The sequence below is a fragment of the Sus scrofa genome, chromosome 5 (assembly GCF_054392235.1).
Source record: "Sus scrofa isolate SSC_HxYL_T2T_F1_AM1 chromosome 5, Sscrofa_HxYL_maternal_Yorkshire_Landrace_v2.0, whole genome shotgun sequence".
In the NCBI taxonomy this organism is placed as follows: Eukaryota; Metazoa; Chordata; class Mammalia; order Artiodactyla; family Suidae; genus Sus; species Sus scrofa.
The window spans coordinates 96,662,991-96,677,838 of NC_139387.1; the positions used below are offsets into that span (position 1 = coordinate 96,662,991).

General features: G+C 40.7%; 1 protein-coding gene and 1 long non-coding RNA gene across 21 annotated transcripts in view; one reads left to right on the plus strand and one right to left on the minus strand.

Moving 5' to 3' along the window:
- CRADD (CARD and death domain containing adaptor protein) overlaps positions 1-14,848 on the minus strand; it is a 182,025-nt gene that overhangs the window by 91,234 nt on the left and 75,943 nt on the right. The gene's annotated exons all lie outside the window — the stretch shown is intronic.
- On the plus strand, positions 9,741-14,552 carry LOC146403567 (uncharacterized). Its single transcript, XR_014804398.1, has 2 exons — positions 9,741-11,833; positions 12,401-14,552. It is a non-coding gene; the product is annotated as an uncharacterized LOC146403567 (long non-coding RNA).

Sequence of the window (14,848 nt, forward strand, 5' to 3'; positions counted from 1 at the left end):
TATCTAGTTGCTGACAGCCTCTGCTACCAAGCATACTATCACGGTTATTGCAAAGTACGCAAAGGACATAAATATTTGAGGAATAATCACAATTTAAACAGGCTAAACAGGTTTTCCTTTTTGCTCCTTCACAAAGATCCACTCTAATAACAAAAGTGTACTGGTTAATTCCCTTATCCAGCAGGTTTATATTTTGTAAATACTCAAAACAAAGGGTTCTATCTGTGATATATAAAGAGCACTTACTAACGAATATGAAAAAAATAAAAACACTGACAGAAAATAAGCCAAAGCCATAAACAGGGTATACATAAAAAACTACAAATGGCCAATCGAAAACTTGCTCAGTCTCACTAGCAATAAAAATACAAACTGAAAGAACAGTGAGTATTTTTTCCTAACAAACTGAAAAACACTAACAACAACAACAACAAAATCGCTCCGGGCCGCAAGAGTAGAATCTATTATAACTGCGTGTGAAAAGTTTAAAATGATACAACTCACAGAGGAAGATAAAAGTGCATATGCTATACGACCCCAAAGTCCCACTTCCAGGAGTTAATTCTAAGGAGATAGAAAGGTACCCAAAAATGTATCTATGTGAATATTCATGGCCAAATTTTAACAATGAATAAAATAAAAACAACTTAAGTTCACAACATAAGAGTAATGATTAAATAAATTTTGATATGTTACCCACAAAATTCTATAGCCATTGAAAAGAATTATTTATGTTAACACCAAATAATTACAAAACATCAAGCAAGTTAAAGAAGACCCAAATAGGAAAATACTCCGTGCACATGAACTGAAAGGTTCAATACTGCAAAATATCAATTACCCTATAGATCTGATTGTCAAAGCAACTGATCCATGGAGCCAAAGCAATTTTAAGCAAGTCCCTGCAAGTCTGAGTGTCTCTTTCTGTATGGTTGTAGAAATTAACAAGCTGATTCTAAGCTTTATTTGGAAATGTGAAGGGTCAAAGAATATCATTAGGAACTGGTACAAAGAAGACTGAGTTTTCAGTTTATTAAGCTACAGTAATCAAGACATATATAAGCACAAGAGAAATACACCAATGGAAGAGTCCAGAACTAGACTCGTGCATATACACATACTTGATTTATGGAGAAAAAAAAAAAAAAAAAGGCACTGCAGAGCAATGGGGAATGGATGGTTTTCTTGATAAATGCTACTTGATTAACTAGATACAAGTATGGAATAAAATGAAACTTAACCCTAACTTCTCACCATATACATTAAATGAATTCTATGTGAACTATAGATCAACTGTGAAAGGTAAAGCAATAAAGTTGATGTAAGATCATACAGGAAGATATCTTCATGACCTTGGGGTTGGGTGTAAGCAAGAATTTCTTAAATGAGATTCAAAAAGCACAATAATAAAGGGGGAAACTGGTAAACAGGATGGCATCAAAATTAGGAGTTTCTATTAACCTCTATTAAAGAGTAACAAAAGCAAGTCACGGAGTGGGAGAAGATCTCTTTAACACAAATAACTAACAAAGGAACTTAGATCTAGAATATATGAAGTATAAACCAGAAAAATTCTGACAATTCTATAGGAAAATGGGCAAGACGTTTAAGCACTTCAAACACCTGGACCCAACCAAAGACACCCCGGTGATCAAGAAATACATGAAAAAGTGTTCAACCTCATTAGTCATCAGGAAGATGCAAATTAAAATCACAAGATACCACCACAAATGTACCAGACTGGATAACATCAACAAAACTGACAGGACCGAAACTATACTTGGTGGTGTCAAAACTGTGGAGCAACAGAAAATCGCATACACATTGGGGTTTCGTTTGTTTTTTAGGGCTGCACCGGAGGCATATGGAAGTTCCCAGGCTACGGGTCAAATTGGAGCTGCAGCTCCAGCCTACACCACAGCTATAGCAACACTGGGTCCAAGCCATGCGTGTGACCTACACCACCACCAGGGGGCAATGACGGATCCTTAGCCCACAGAGCAAGGCCAGGGATCAAATCCACATCCTCATGGATACTAATCAGGTTTGTTTCTGTTGAGCCACAAAGGCAACTCCGCCACATACAGGGTTGATGGGGTATAAATGAGTGCAACGGCTTTAGCAGTATCTCCTCAAGTTGAATGCAGGCATATCCCATGACCGCCAATGACATCCCTAGCCATATAAAAACCAAAAACAATTAAAACCTGCTCATGTATACCAAACTTAGAGTACAAGAAAGTTCATAGCAGCATTTTATAATAGCCCCAAACTGGATAACCAAATAGTTACCAACAACAGAATGAGTACATATTTTGCTGCGTTCTTTCAATGAAAAAATATTCAGCAGTGACAAGGAGTAACCAAATAACGCATGTTAAACACATGGATGAATCTCACAAATAAATGTTGAGTTTAAAACATCAAAACAGGAATTCCTGTCATAGCTCAGCAATAACAAATCCGACCAGTATCCAGTATCCATGAGGACACGGGATTGATCCCTGGACTTGCTCAGTGGGTTAAGGATCTGGTATGGCTGCGAACTGTGGTGTAGGTTGCAGATGTCGGCTTGGATCCCACACTGCTGTGGGCTGTCGTGTGGGGCGGCAGCTGCAGCTCCAATTCAACTGCTAGCCTGGGAACTTCCATATGCCGTGGTGCAGCTCCCCCTGCACCCAAAAAAAAAAAAAAAAAAAAAAAAAAAGCCAAAAACCACATACACACCTTTTCCATATAATTTTAAAACAGACACTACCATGTTAAAAATCAAAATACCAGTTATCTCTGATGGGGAAGAAGAGGCCATGGTGGGCTTCTGGGACACTGGAAATGTGGTTTCCTGGCCTGGGTATGAGTTACATGGATGTGTTTGATCTGTGATCATTCATTGAGCTATACACTTAGAATTTCTTAGGTACTTTTGGGAACAAACCTTGTAGTACCATAAACTACTTTAATCTGTATTTAGTAGCTTGGAAATATGTCCATGATGTATTAAGTGGGGAAAAAAAGTGGCTTAGCAAATTATGTAATTCTCCTTTTGAGATATAAAGAGTAGAAGCATTCTTAATCAAATGCATCCAGGACTGGAAATTAATGACAATTTCAAAAGCTAGTGAAAGTGAGGATTCATAAAAAATAACAACTGTGGCCCAAAACATTTTTGACACAGCACTAAGGACCTGAGTATTTGCTTACAGGAATTCGACATCACCTTACCTGTATAAATCATTTCCACAATCCATCTTCTTCTCTATTTTCAGATTTAGTTTCGAACGTAGAACAAAAATTTAATTACGCTCATGAAGCAATACTAATATGGCAGCCTTCCTGACTTTTAATAGTTCTCTTCCAATCTTCTGGTTATCTCAACCACTGTGAATTCCAGAGCAATTATTTTAGAGATTCATCAATCACATTTTGCTAAAGCATTCAACCTAATTTTAGTGGGGAAAACAACGCTCTTTTTAGGCTGGTATTTCACTGGTTTAAGTGCTATTTAATTATTTTAGATAATTGCAATAAATTTAACTGGTATACACAGGGCTACGAAAAAACACAAATGGCTCTTGGAAAGCACACAGTTTGGGGCACACCGAGAGAAACTTGCTAGCAGGGTGCATTTAGCTTCAAGAGCACTTCTAATATATATACTTAATTCTTGGCATAAGAAATGTGGAATAACCTGCTCCAAAATGTTCATACGGGTTCATCCTGATGGGTGGGGTTTCTGATCAAGTTTAATTCAACTGGCTTGTGTGTATTTCTTCAGGGGACTTATATTCCCACATTTTTTCAAGTCATGAGAAACTGGGTATAAGATCACTTTATGGCATACTTTCAAAGAATAGTGGGAATTGGGGGAAATCCATGCCATGACCTCTACCCTCCCTAAGAGAATGTGAAATGTGATTAAGTCTTTTAAATCAAACAGACCAAAACTGAAACTCCCGCTCTGCTGTTCACCAGCTGTGTAAGCTGTACAGCTCTGGGCATGTCTCCTTTTGAAAACTCGGGTATCTTTTCTGTAAAATAGGAATAATGCCACCTACCACAAATAGCTGCTATGAGAATCAATGGGATAATGAAGGATCTAAAGCCTAATAAGCACAAGGCCTCCCACGTGGTAAGCCTCAACACATGTTACTTTAAAAAAAGAAAACAGAAGGGAGAGACCAAGATGGCGACGTAAAAAGATCCTGAACCTCCCTCCTGTCACAGACGCAATGAATGCACAGTTACATGCAGAGCTATACCCTCCCAGAAAAATCCAGAAAGTGAGTGACCCTGACACAATGAGTGAGAAAATACACATGCTGAAATGGGTAGGAAAGGGTGAGATCCACTCTCACCTACTCTCAGCACCAGGGCCATCCAATCAGGAGGGACTTCTTCTTTTTTTTTTTTTTTTTTTTTTTTTTTTTTTTTGTCTTTTTGCTATTTCTTGGGCCGCTCCCACGGCATATGGAGGTTCCCAGGCTAGGGGTCGAATCGGAGCTGTAGCCACCGGCCTACACCAGAGCCACAGCAACGCGGGATCCGAGCCGCGTCTGCAACCTACACCACAGCTCACGGCAACGCCGGATCCTTAACCCACTGAGCAAGGGCAGGGACCGAACCCGCAACCTCATGGTTCCTAGTCGGATTCGTTAACCACTGCGCCACGACGGGAACTCCAGGAGGGACTTCTAACTCCCAGATTCTCCCTGAGGCACAAAGGCTTTCGACTGCATACGTAGTGCCCCAACTTTTAAGACCTTCAACCACAGGAGAGGCTCCCCAACACCTAGCTCTGAAAGCCAACGGGGCTGTGTCCACAAGACCTTAAGACTAGAGCAAACAAAGAAGCAGGTCTTAATGGGCAGGTGAGCACTTGCCAAGGTGATCCCCCAGGGGCTCAGTGCAAAGGGAGCAGGTAAGAATGCCCAGCTCACAGTCTTTACCTAGAAGAGATTTTTAGGTGCATACGTAGCAAGTCGCTGCCTGAGGCTGTGACTTCTCATTTAGCATGCATCTAGGAGCTGGCTGTAACCCACACCAGAGCCTATGGGAGCTGGTGAGCACTTCCTTTATTTTCTTTCTCCAACAATAAAACCAAGTCACCAGCATCCCGCAGGAAGGAGCTTGCACATAATTCTGGTGCCCCAGTTTTTGCAGCTGCCACCTGAGAGATGAGCCTCCAGATTGCCTAGCTCTGATAGCCAGCAGGGCTTGCATTCATGAGTCCCACAGGACTGTAGAAAACAAAGCACTTCTTAACAGGCATGTGTGAGCACTCACTGCTGCTATACCCCAGGGCTCAGCTCACTGGGAGCAGGCAAAAATGTCCATCTCCTAGTTTCCACTGGGAGGGGTCTGACTGCACACTCTATAAGCTGTTGCCTGAAGATCAGGCTTCTAATTAGCCTGCATTTAAGAGCTGACTGAAATCCTCACTGGAGCCTAAAGGAGCCAGGAGGTACTTCCTCTTTCTCCTTCCACTTGTTCCAATAATAAAACCAGTTGCTAGGATCTCCCTGAAAGGAGTTTCTCTACACATCTAGTGCCCCACTTTTAGAGCTGACTTGAGATAGGCCCCCAGATCATATAGCTTTGACAGGCAACAGGGCTTGCATTCACAGTCTCACAGGACTATAGCCAATAAAGAAGCCATTTTTAAATAGGCACTCCCTGCCCCACCCTGCCCCGATGGCTATACACCTAGGATCAACACCGAGGGAGAAGGCAAAAACGCTCATCTCCCAGTTTATTCCTGGAAAGGGTTTAACTCTATACTTTCCCAGCTTCTGTCTGAGGGTCCAGCTTCTAAGCTGACAGCAATCCTCGCCTTTGGAACACCAACGGGTCTTGACAGACAGTCAACTACTGGAAACCACTAAGAGCAATGATGGCGGCTCGACAAACAAGACTTTGAGCAACAACCTGGACCTCAGGCCAAACCAAATGACAAGGTTCACCTCCTATTTAAAAACAGTCTATCAAGAATGGAAAAAGTGGCTGTTTAGCCTAATGCACAGAAACCAACACAGAGAGTTAGGAAAATGAGGACATAGGGGACTAGATTCCAAACAAAAGAACAAGGTAAATCTCTAGAAACCAATCTTAATAAATTAGAAATGAGTGATTTATATGATAGAGAGTTCAAAATAATGGTCATGAAGATGTTCCCTGAGGTTAGAAAACCAATGACTGAATAAAGTGAGAATCTCAACAAAGAGAGAATATTTAAAAGTACCAAAGGAGAAATCATAGTGCTAAGGAATGTAATAACTGAACTGAAAATTTCAGTAGAGGATGGTGTTCCCATCATGGCTCAGTGGAAACAAATCTGGCCAGCATCCATGAGGACAAAGGTTTGATCCCTGGCCTTGCTCAGTGGGTGTAGGATCCAGCTTTGCTGTGAGCTATGATATAGGCTGCAGACGCAGCTTGGATCCCACATTGCTGTGGCTGTGGCATAGGCCGGAAGCTACAGCTCTGACTCGACCCCTAGCCTGGGAACCTCCATATGCCATGGGTGTGGCCCTAAAAACATAGACAGACAGACAGACAGAAAGATAGATAGATTGATTCAGTAGAGGAGTTCAACATCAGGCTAGATCAAGTGGAAGAAAAGATCAGTGAAACTGAAGATAGGGCAGTGGCATTCACCCAGAGGAGCAAAATAGAAAGAAAAAAAAAAAAAAAAGTGAAGACAGCTTAAGAGCCTAAGACATATGGGACACTATCAGACAGACCAATACTTATATTTAAGCATTGCAGAAAAAGACGGGGGGAGGAGCAGACCATTTATTCAAAGAAATAATGGCTGAAAACTTCCCTAACCTGAAGAAACAGATATCCAAATTCAGAAAGCCAAAAAAGTACTGAATAAGATTAATCTAAAGATATCCACACAGAGACACATTATAATTAAACTATCAAAGTTAAAGACAAAGAGAGACTCTTAAACAAAGCAAGAGAAAAGCAACTTTTTCCATACAAGAGAACTCCCACAAGACTACGAGCAAATTTTTCAGCAGACACTTTCTAGGCCAGAAGGAAACAGAATAATATATTCAAAGTATTAAAACAAAAAAGCTGTCAACCAAGACTATTCTATCCAGCAATGCTGTCATTCATAATTAAAGGAGAGATGAAGAGTTTTTCAGACAAGCAAAAGCTGAAGGAGTTCATCACACTTACACTGGCCTTATGAGAAATGTTAAAGGGAGCTCCTCAAGCTGAAATAAGAAGATGCTAATTAGTAACAGGAAAACATAAGGAAGTATAAAACTCACTGGTAAATATAAACATATACTTAAATTCAGAATACACTAATATTGCAATGGTGCTGGATAAATAATTTACAAATATAGCATAAAGATTAAAAGACAAAAATATTAAAAGTAACTCTAATAACAATAATTAATTAATGTATACACAATATAAAAAGATGTAGAGTGTGACATCAAAAACATAAAATGTGGACAAAGAAGAATGTAAAAATGTCAAGGTTTTATGTGCATTTGAAGTTTAAGTTGTTAGCTTAAGATAGACTTGTTATAAATATAAGATGTTTTATGTAAGTCTCATGGTAACCACAGAGAAAAAGCCTACAGTAAACACATAAAAAATAAAGAGAAAGGACCCTAAACACACCATTACAGAAAACCATCAAATCACAAAGAGAGGAAGCAAGAGTAGAAGAAAGGAACTACAAAAGAGCCATAAAACAATGAACAAAATGGCAGTAGGAAGTCCATACCTATCAATAATTACTCAAAATGTAAATGGACTAAATTATCCAATCAGAAGATGCAGAGTGACCAAATGGATCAAAAAACAAGACTCCACCATATACTGCATATAAAAGACTCACTTTAGATTTAGGGATACGCATAGACTGAAAGTGAAGGGAGAGGAAAAGATATTCCATAAAAATGGAAAACAAAGGAAAGTAGGGATAGCTACCATTTTATCAGATGAAATAGACTTTAAGCCAAAACTTGTAACAGGAGACAAAGGTCATCATATAATGATAAAATGATCAACTCATCAAGAAGATTTAACAATTGTAGATAATTATATACTCAAATCAGATAAATCGGAATAAAATCAGAAATGAAAAAGGAGACAGTACAACTTCTAACATAAAAACACTAAGGATCATAAGAAACTACTATGGGAGTTCCGTCGTGGCGCAGTGGTTAACGAATCCGACTAGGAACCATGAGGTTGTGGGTTCAGTCCCTGACCTTGCTCAGTGGGTTAACGATCCAGCATTGCCGTGAGCTGTGGTGTAGGTTGCAGACGCGGCTCGGATCCCGTGTTGCTGTGGCTCTGGCGTAGGCTGGTGGCTACAGCTCCGATTCGACCCCTAGCCTGGGAACCTCCATATGCCACGGGAGCGGCCCAAGAAATAGCAAAAAGACAAAAAAAAAGAAAAAAAAAAGAAACTACTATGAACAACTATATACCAACAAACTAGATGACCTAGAAGAAATGAATAAATTCCTAGAAACATGCAACCTATCAAGACTAAAACATGAAGAAAGAGAAAAACTTAAAATTTAACAATTAGTTTAAGGAGTAGACTAAGTTTACAATTAGTTTAAGCAGTAAGTTTAAGTTTAAACATAAAACTGAATCATTAATTTATTACTAATTAAACCAATTAGTAATAAGGAGATTAAATAAGTATTCAAAAACCTCTCAACAAAAAAAGTCCAGGGCCAAGGTTTCACTGGTGAACTCTATCAAACATTTAAAGAAGAGATAATACCAATCCTCCCCAAATTCTTTCAAAAAATAGAAGAGGAGGGAACACTTCTAAATTCATTTTATGAAGCAATAATTACCCTGATACCAAAGCCAAAGAAAAGATAATTACAGGCCAATATCTGTGACGAACAAAGATGTAAAAAATTCAACCAAGTACTAGCAGACTGAATTCAACAGTACTTTAAAAGGATCATACACCATGATCAAGTGTAATTTTTTCCTGGGATGAAAAAATGGTTCAATATATGCATATCAATAAATGTGATACAGGACATTATAAAATGAATGTTAAAAAATATATGATCATCTCAGTGGATGCAGAAAAATTAACAAAATTCAACATCCTCTCATGACAGAAAATCTCAACATACTGGATATAGAAGAAATGTACCTAAAATAATAAAGGCTATATATGACAGCTCCACAGCTAACATAATATTCAATGGCGAAAACATAAAAGCTTTTCCTCTAAGATCGGGAACAAGCAAGGATGCTCACTACCCACCCAACATTATTCAACATAGTACTAAAAGTCCTCGCCAGAGCAATTGGGAAAGAAAAAGAAATAAATAAAAGCCATCCAAGACAGAAAATACAAGTAAAGTTGTTTCTGTTTGCAGGTGACATGATACTATATATAGAAAACCTGAAAGACCTCACTAAAAAACTCTTAGAATAAATGAATTCAGTAAAGTTGCAACTGAAAAATAAATATATAGGAGTTCCCATTGAGGCTCAGTGGGTTAAAGACCCAACACTGTCTCTATGAAGATAGGAGTTTGATCCCTGGCCTTGCTCAGTAGGTTAAGGATCAGGCATACCCCTAGGTGTGGCACAGATCACAGATGAGGCTCGGATCCAGTGTTGCTGTGGTGTGGGCTTCAGCTATAGCTCCTATTTGACCCTGGCCTGGGAACTTCCATATGCCACAGATGCAGCCATAAAAACACACAAATAAATAAACATTAGTTGCATTTCTTTTCTTTTTCTTTCTTTTGGCAATGCCCACCGCATCTGAAACTTCCTGGGCCAGGGATTGAAACCTTGCAACAGCGGTAACCCAAGTCACTTCAGTGACAACACTAGATCCTTAACCCACTGCACCACAAAAGAATTCCACATTTCTAAAAACTAACAAAATTAGAAAGAGAAACTAAGGAGTTCCTGTTGTGGCTCAGCAGGTTAAGAACCTGACTAGTATCCATGAGGATGCAGGTTTGACTCCTGGCCTCACTCAGTGGGTTAAGGATCTGTTGTGACTGTGGTTGTGGGTGGGAGGTAGGTATGTAGCTGCAGTTCAGATTCGACTTCTAGCCCCGGAACTCCCATATGCTCTAAAAAGAAAAAAACAAAGAAAGAGAAACTAAGAGGGAGTTCTTGCTGTGGCTCAGTGGTAAGGATCCATCTGCAGTGGCTCAGGTCACTGTGGAGGTGCAAGTTCAATTGCCAGCCCAGCACAGTGTATTAAGGATGCAGCATTGCCGCAGCTGTGGCATACATCACAGGCTCAGCTTAGTTTTGATTCCTGGCCTAGGAACTTCCATATGCCATGGGTGTGATGAAAAATAAATAAATAAAACGAAAAAAAGAAAGAGAAATTAAGAAAACAATTCCATGTACACTGGCATCAAAAACAACAAAATACATTTAATCAAGAAGGTGAAAGATCTGAATACAGAAACCTATAAGACTTTGATGAAAGAAATTGAAGAAGATACAAATAAATGGAAAGATGTATTCATGGACTGGAAGAATTAATGTTGCTGAAATGTCTATACAACTCAAAGCAATCTACAGATCCAATGAACTCCCTATCAAAATTTCAATTACATTTTTTCACAGAAATAGAAATAACAATCCTAAAATTTGTATGGAATCACAAAAGACCCCAGACAGCCAAAGCAATCTCGAGAAAGAACAAAGCTGGAGACATCAAACTTTCTGCTTTCAAACTATATTACAAAGCTATAGTCATCAAACACTATGCTACTGGCATAAAACCAGACATATAGATCAATGGAACAGGAGCTCAGAAATAAACCCATGCATATATAGTCAATTAATTTTTGACAAAAGAGCCAAGAATACACAATGTATAAAGTGCAGCCTTTTTAATAAATGATGCTTGGAAAACTGCACAACAACATGCAAAAAACAAAGCCACCTGTCTTATACCATACACAAAAAGCAACTCAAAATGGATTAAAGACTTAATCATAAGACCCTAAACACCTAGAAGAAAACATAGAGGGTAAGCTTCTTGAGGCTGGTCTTGGCAATATTTGCTAGCCCTTGATACCAAAAGCAAGGGCAATAAAAACAAAAACAAACAACTGGGACTACATCAAATTAAAAGCTTCTGCACAGCAAAGGAAACCATCGATAAAGTAAAAAGGCAACTTAGTGGGAGAAAATATTTGCAAACTATATGCCCCAAAAGGAATTAATACTCAAAATACACAAGGTACTCATAAAACTCAACAGCAAAACAAATATAAAAACCCAAAGTAAAAATGGGCAAAGGAGCAAAATACGCATTTTCCAAAAGAGCCACACGAAAGGCCAAGAGGGACACGAACAGGTGCTCGACATAGCTAATCACCAGCAAAATGCAAATGAACCACCGCGGGACATTCCCTCTCACCGGCTAAGATGTCTACTACCCAAAACACAAGCGGTAAGAATCGATGGCAAGGATCTGGAAGAAAAAAGAGCACCAGACCCTGCTGGCGGGGAACGTAAACAGGTACAACGCCCACAGAAACCAGCATCAAGCTTCCTCGAGAAATTTAACACGTAAATACCATATGATCCTGTCATCTCACTTTTGGATACATATCTAAGGGGAATGAAGCATTCTTTTAAAAAGATGTGTCTATACTCTCATGCTCCCTGCAGCATTATTCACAATAGCGAAGGTACGGAAGCAACCTAAGTGTCTGCTGACAGATGAATGGATAAATGAAATGCGATATAGAGATATAATGGAATATCATCTAGCCTCAAAAAAGAAGGAACTCCAGCCATGTCCTGCAGCGTGCAGCAACACCAGACCTTAACCCCCTGAGTGGGGCCAGGGATCAAACCTACATCATCATGGACACGATGTCGGATTCCTAACTCGCTGACTCACAGTGGGAATTCCCTTGACTTTTTTTAAGATTCCACATAGGAGTTCCTGTTGTGGCTCAGCAGTAACGAAACCGACTTGGTATCCATGAGGACATGGGTTCGTCCCTAGCCTCGCTCAGTGGGTTAAGGATCCTGCGTTGCGGTGAGCTGTGGTATATAGTTCGCAGACGCAGCTTGGGTTTGGCATTGCTGTGGCTGTGGTGTGGGCTGGCAGCTGTAGCTCTGATTTGACCCCAAGCCTGAGAACTTTCATATGCCGCTGGTGCGGGCCTAAAAAAAACAAACAAAAAAAAGATTCCACATATATATGTGCTATCAGGAAGTATGTCTCATAATTTCATAATTAATTATGCTAAATGAAGTCAGAAAGAGAGATACTGCCTGGTATCATTTATATGGAGAATCTTAAAAAAAGTTGAAGGAGTTCCCATTGTGGCTCAGCAGGTTAAGAAACCAACATAGTGTCCATGACAATGTGGGTTCAATCCCTGGCCCCACTCAGTGGCTTAAGGATCCGGTGTTGATATAAGCTGCGGTGTAGGCCAGCAGGTGCAGCCCCAGTTCAACCCCTAGCCTGGGGGACTTCCGTATGTCACAGGTGCGGCTGTAAAGAAAAGAAATAATAAATAAATAAAAGCCGACCGTGTAGTGACAGAGAGTAGAATGGTGGTTCTTAGGGGCTGGTGGCGGGGGGGGGGCGGTAGGAGAAAAGGAAAGAAGTTGGTAGAAGGGTAGAAACTTTCAGTTATGATTGAGGCCTGAGGACTGAACGTGCTGCAGCTGGTAATACTGTACTGCATAATTGGAAGGTGGTTTGTTAAGAGAAGAGACCTTAAGTGTCGAAGGAAGAAAGAAAGGGAGAGGGAGGGAGGAAGGAAAGAGAACTGAAAAATATTTAAATCTTCAATTGCTCTCAGTCATCAGTTTGTTGGTGGTAGTATTAGCACTGTTGCACTGAGACTAGCGTGCGATGTCATGAAATGAATTATTTTAAAAACAGGAAACGGGAAGGAGAACAAATGTAAGTGCGATATAACAACATAAACGCAAGGCAGCACAGTCCAGCCTGCTGGCAACATGCTGAAGACACAGGACGAGAGGTACAAGGGGTCTAAGGGAGATGAGCTTCATCAGGGAAGGCGTCTTACACCAGACGGGGCTCCGGGTAAGGCTCAAGGCAAGGAAAGAACAGAAGCCAACTGCTTGACATTTCACCCCATCTCTGGAAAGGAAGGGGTATGAAGGCATCACAAATATATTGGCTGAGACCTTTTGTATATGGGCTAGAGCTTGGAACACAGAGATAAACCTGAAGAAACTGGATTCTTTGTGAATGTGAGATTCAGTATTTGGGAGAGCACAGGCAGTGGGCCTTTTGCCGAGTCCCAAGCAGAAAGGACATGGACCTTGTCTCTGGGTGGGGACAAGTGAGAGGGAGAAGATCATGGCAATGTGCCAAGCCCCTTCGGTATGTGTCACTTGCAATCGTGGGTCCTGATGCACAGACCTCGAAGCGGAGCCAGCTGTCTCCAGGGAGTCCCAACAGGGAAGTTTCATGCCTTGAATCACCAACCTTTCTCTACAATGGTCAAGGCCCTGTTCTGGGCACTGAGAAGAGAAGGATGGATATAACAAGTTCACTGCCCTCACAGAGCTTATATTCTAGAAGGTTTCACTCTCTCCCACCCAGCAAAGAAGCGTCGATGTCATTTACTCTTAAAATAGCCATCTTCAGTGAAGGGGAAACACCAAAGAAAGAGTGACAATTTCCCCGGGACCAGCAGCGTCTTGGAGTTCGCTTTAACCTTGACCGGAAGTAGAATGAGAACTAGCAAGAAGCCTTAGAAGCTATGACAAGTCAGTAAAGGGACTGCAGGACAGCAGCCAGAAAAAAGACCCAGACTACCCAGAAGCAGCTGACCATTCAAATCAGATGATACAGCCCGGTGGGCAACTGCCAAAACAAAAGACAAAAAACAGGCATTTGGAATTTTCCACAAGATATTTTATCAGCATTATCCCCAAAATAAGGTGGTCTGTATAATGCTATTCTTTCAAATTTGAATAATTTCAAAATCTACACAAACACTCCTCTGTGGGAGACCACGGAAACGGCTGAACGATGCGCTCAACAAATCTGATGCACATGCAAAAGCACAACCACTAAGAGAGAGCTTTGTCATTAACTGCGCCTGATTTTGCTCATGGCCCTATGTCACCTTCCCTAATAAAAGGCATGTGGGCTGAAATCTAAGCATCTTTTGTTCTGCAGGACAGTGCCTCCGGTTCCGCACTCATCTAAACGTCAGCATTCCCTGTGCTTGGTTACAGCCCCGCTTCCTCGGGAGAAAATTAACTACCTTTTCAAAGACATCCATTCTCAATCACTTCCCAAGTTAGCGGTTCTCAAACTATGCCTCTGAGGATGCCTGGCTGGAGCTCCTCCATCTGAACCAAGATATTCTGCTACGATCGTCAACAGCAATCTCTTCCTAATTCGCAGAAAAGAAGTTGATAAATAAAACATCCTCAATGTAAACTATTTTTCGCACATCTATTTTTTAAAGCCGAGGCAATAACGAATGCTTTTCCTAATGAATGCTTGAGGAAGATAAGGGATAAAGAATTAAATATTACTGGGAAAAAAAAAAAAAGAAAGAAACGAAAAATTGCTGATGGTGCTTCGTCCAACTCTTTTTGTTTGTTTGTTTCCGCTCACATAATCCCAGGAGAGCAGCCCGGAGACCTTTCACGGCCTCACCCTCTCTGATGAGGCGCCCCTTCCCTACACAGCTGCCCTGTGGAGACCATTGTGAGGCCCAGGGAAGCTGGGGTTTCCTGGGAAAAGTGCTGCTCCAGGCATCAGGTGACCTGAGGGAAACTTCTTGGATCTTGGTTTCCTAGTCTCTAAAGTGGAGATAAGCATCCTTGCCCTGCCTAATCCACACTG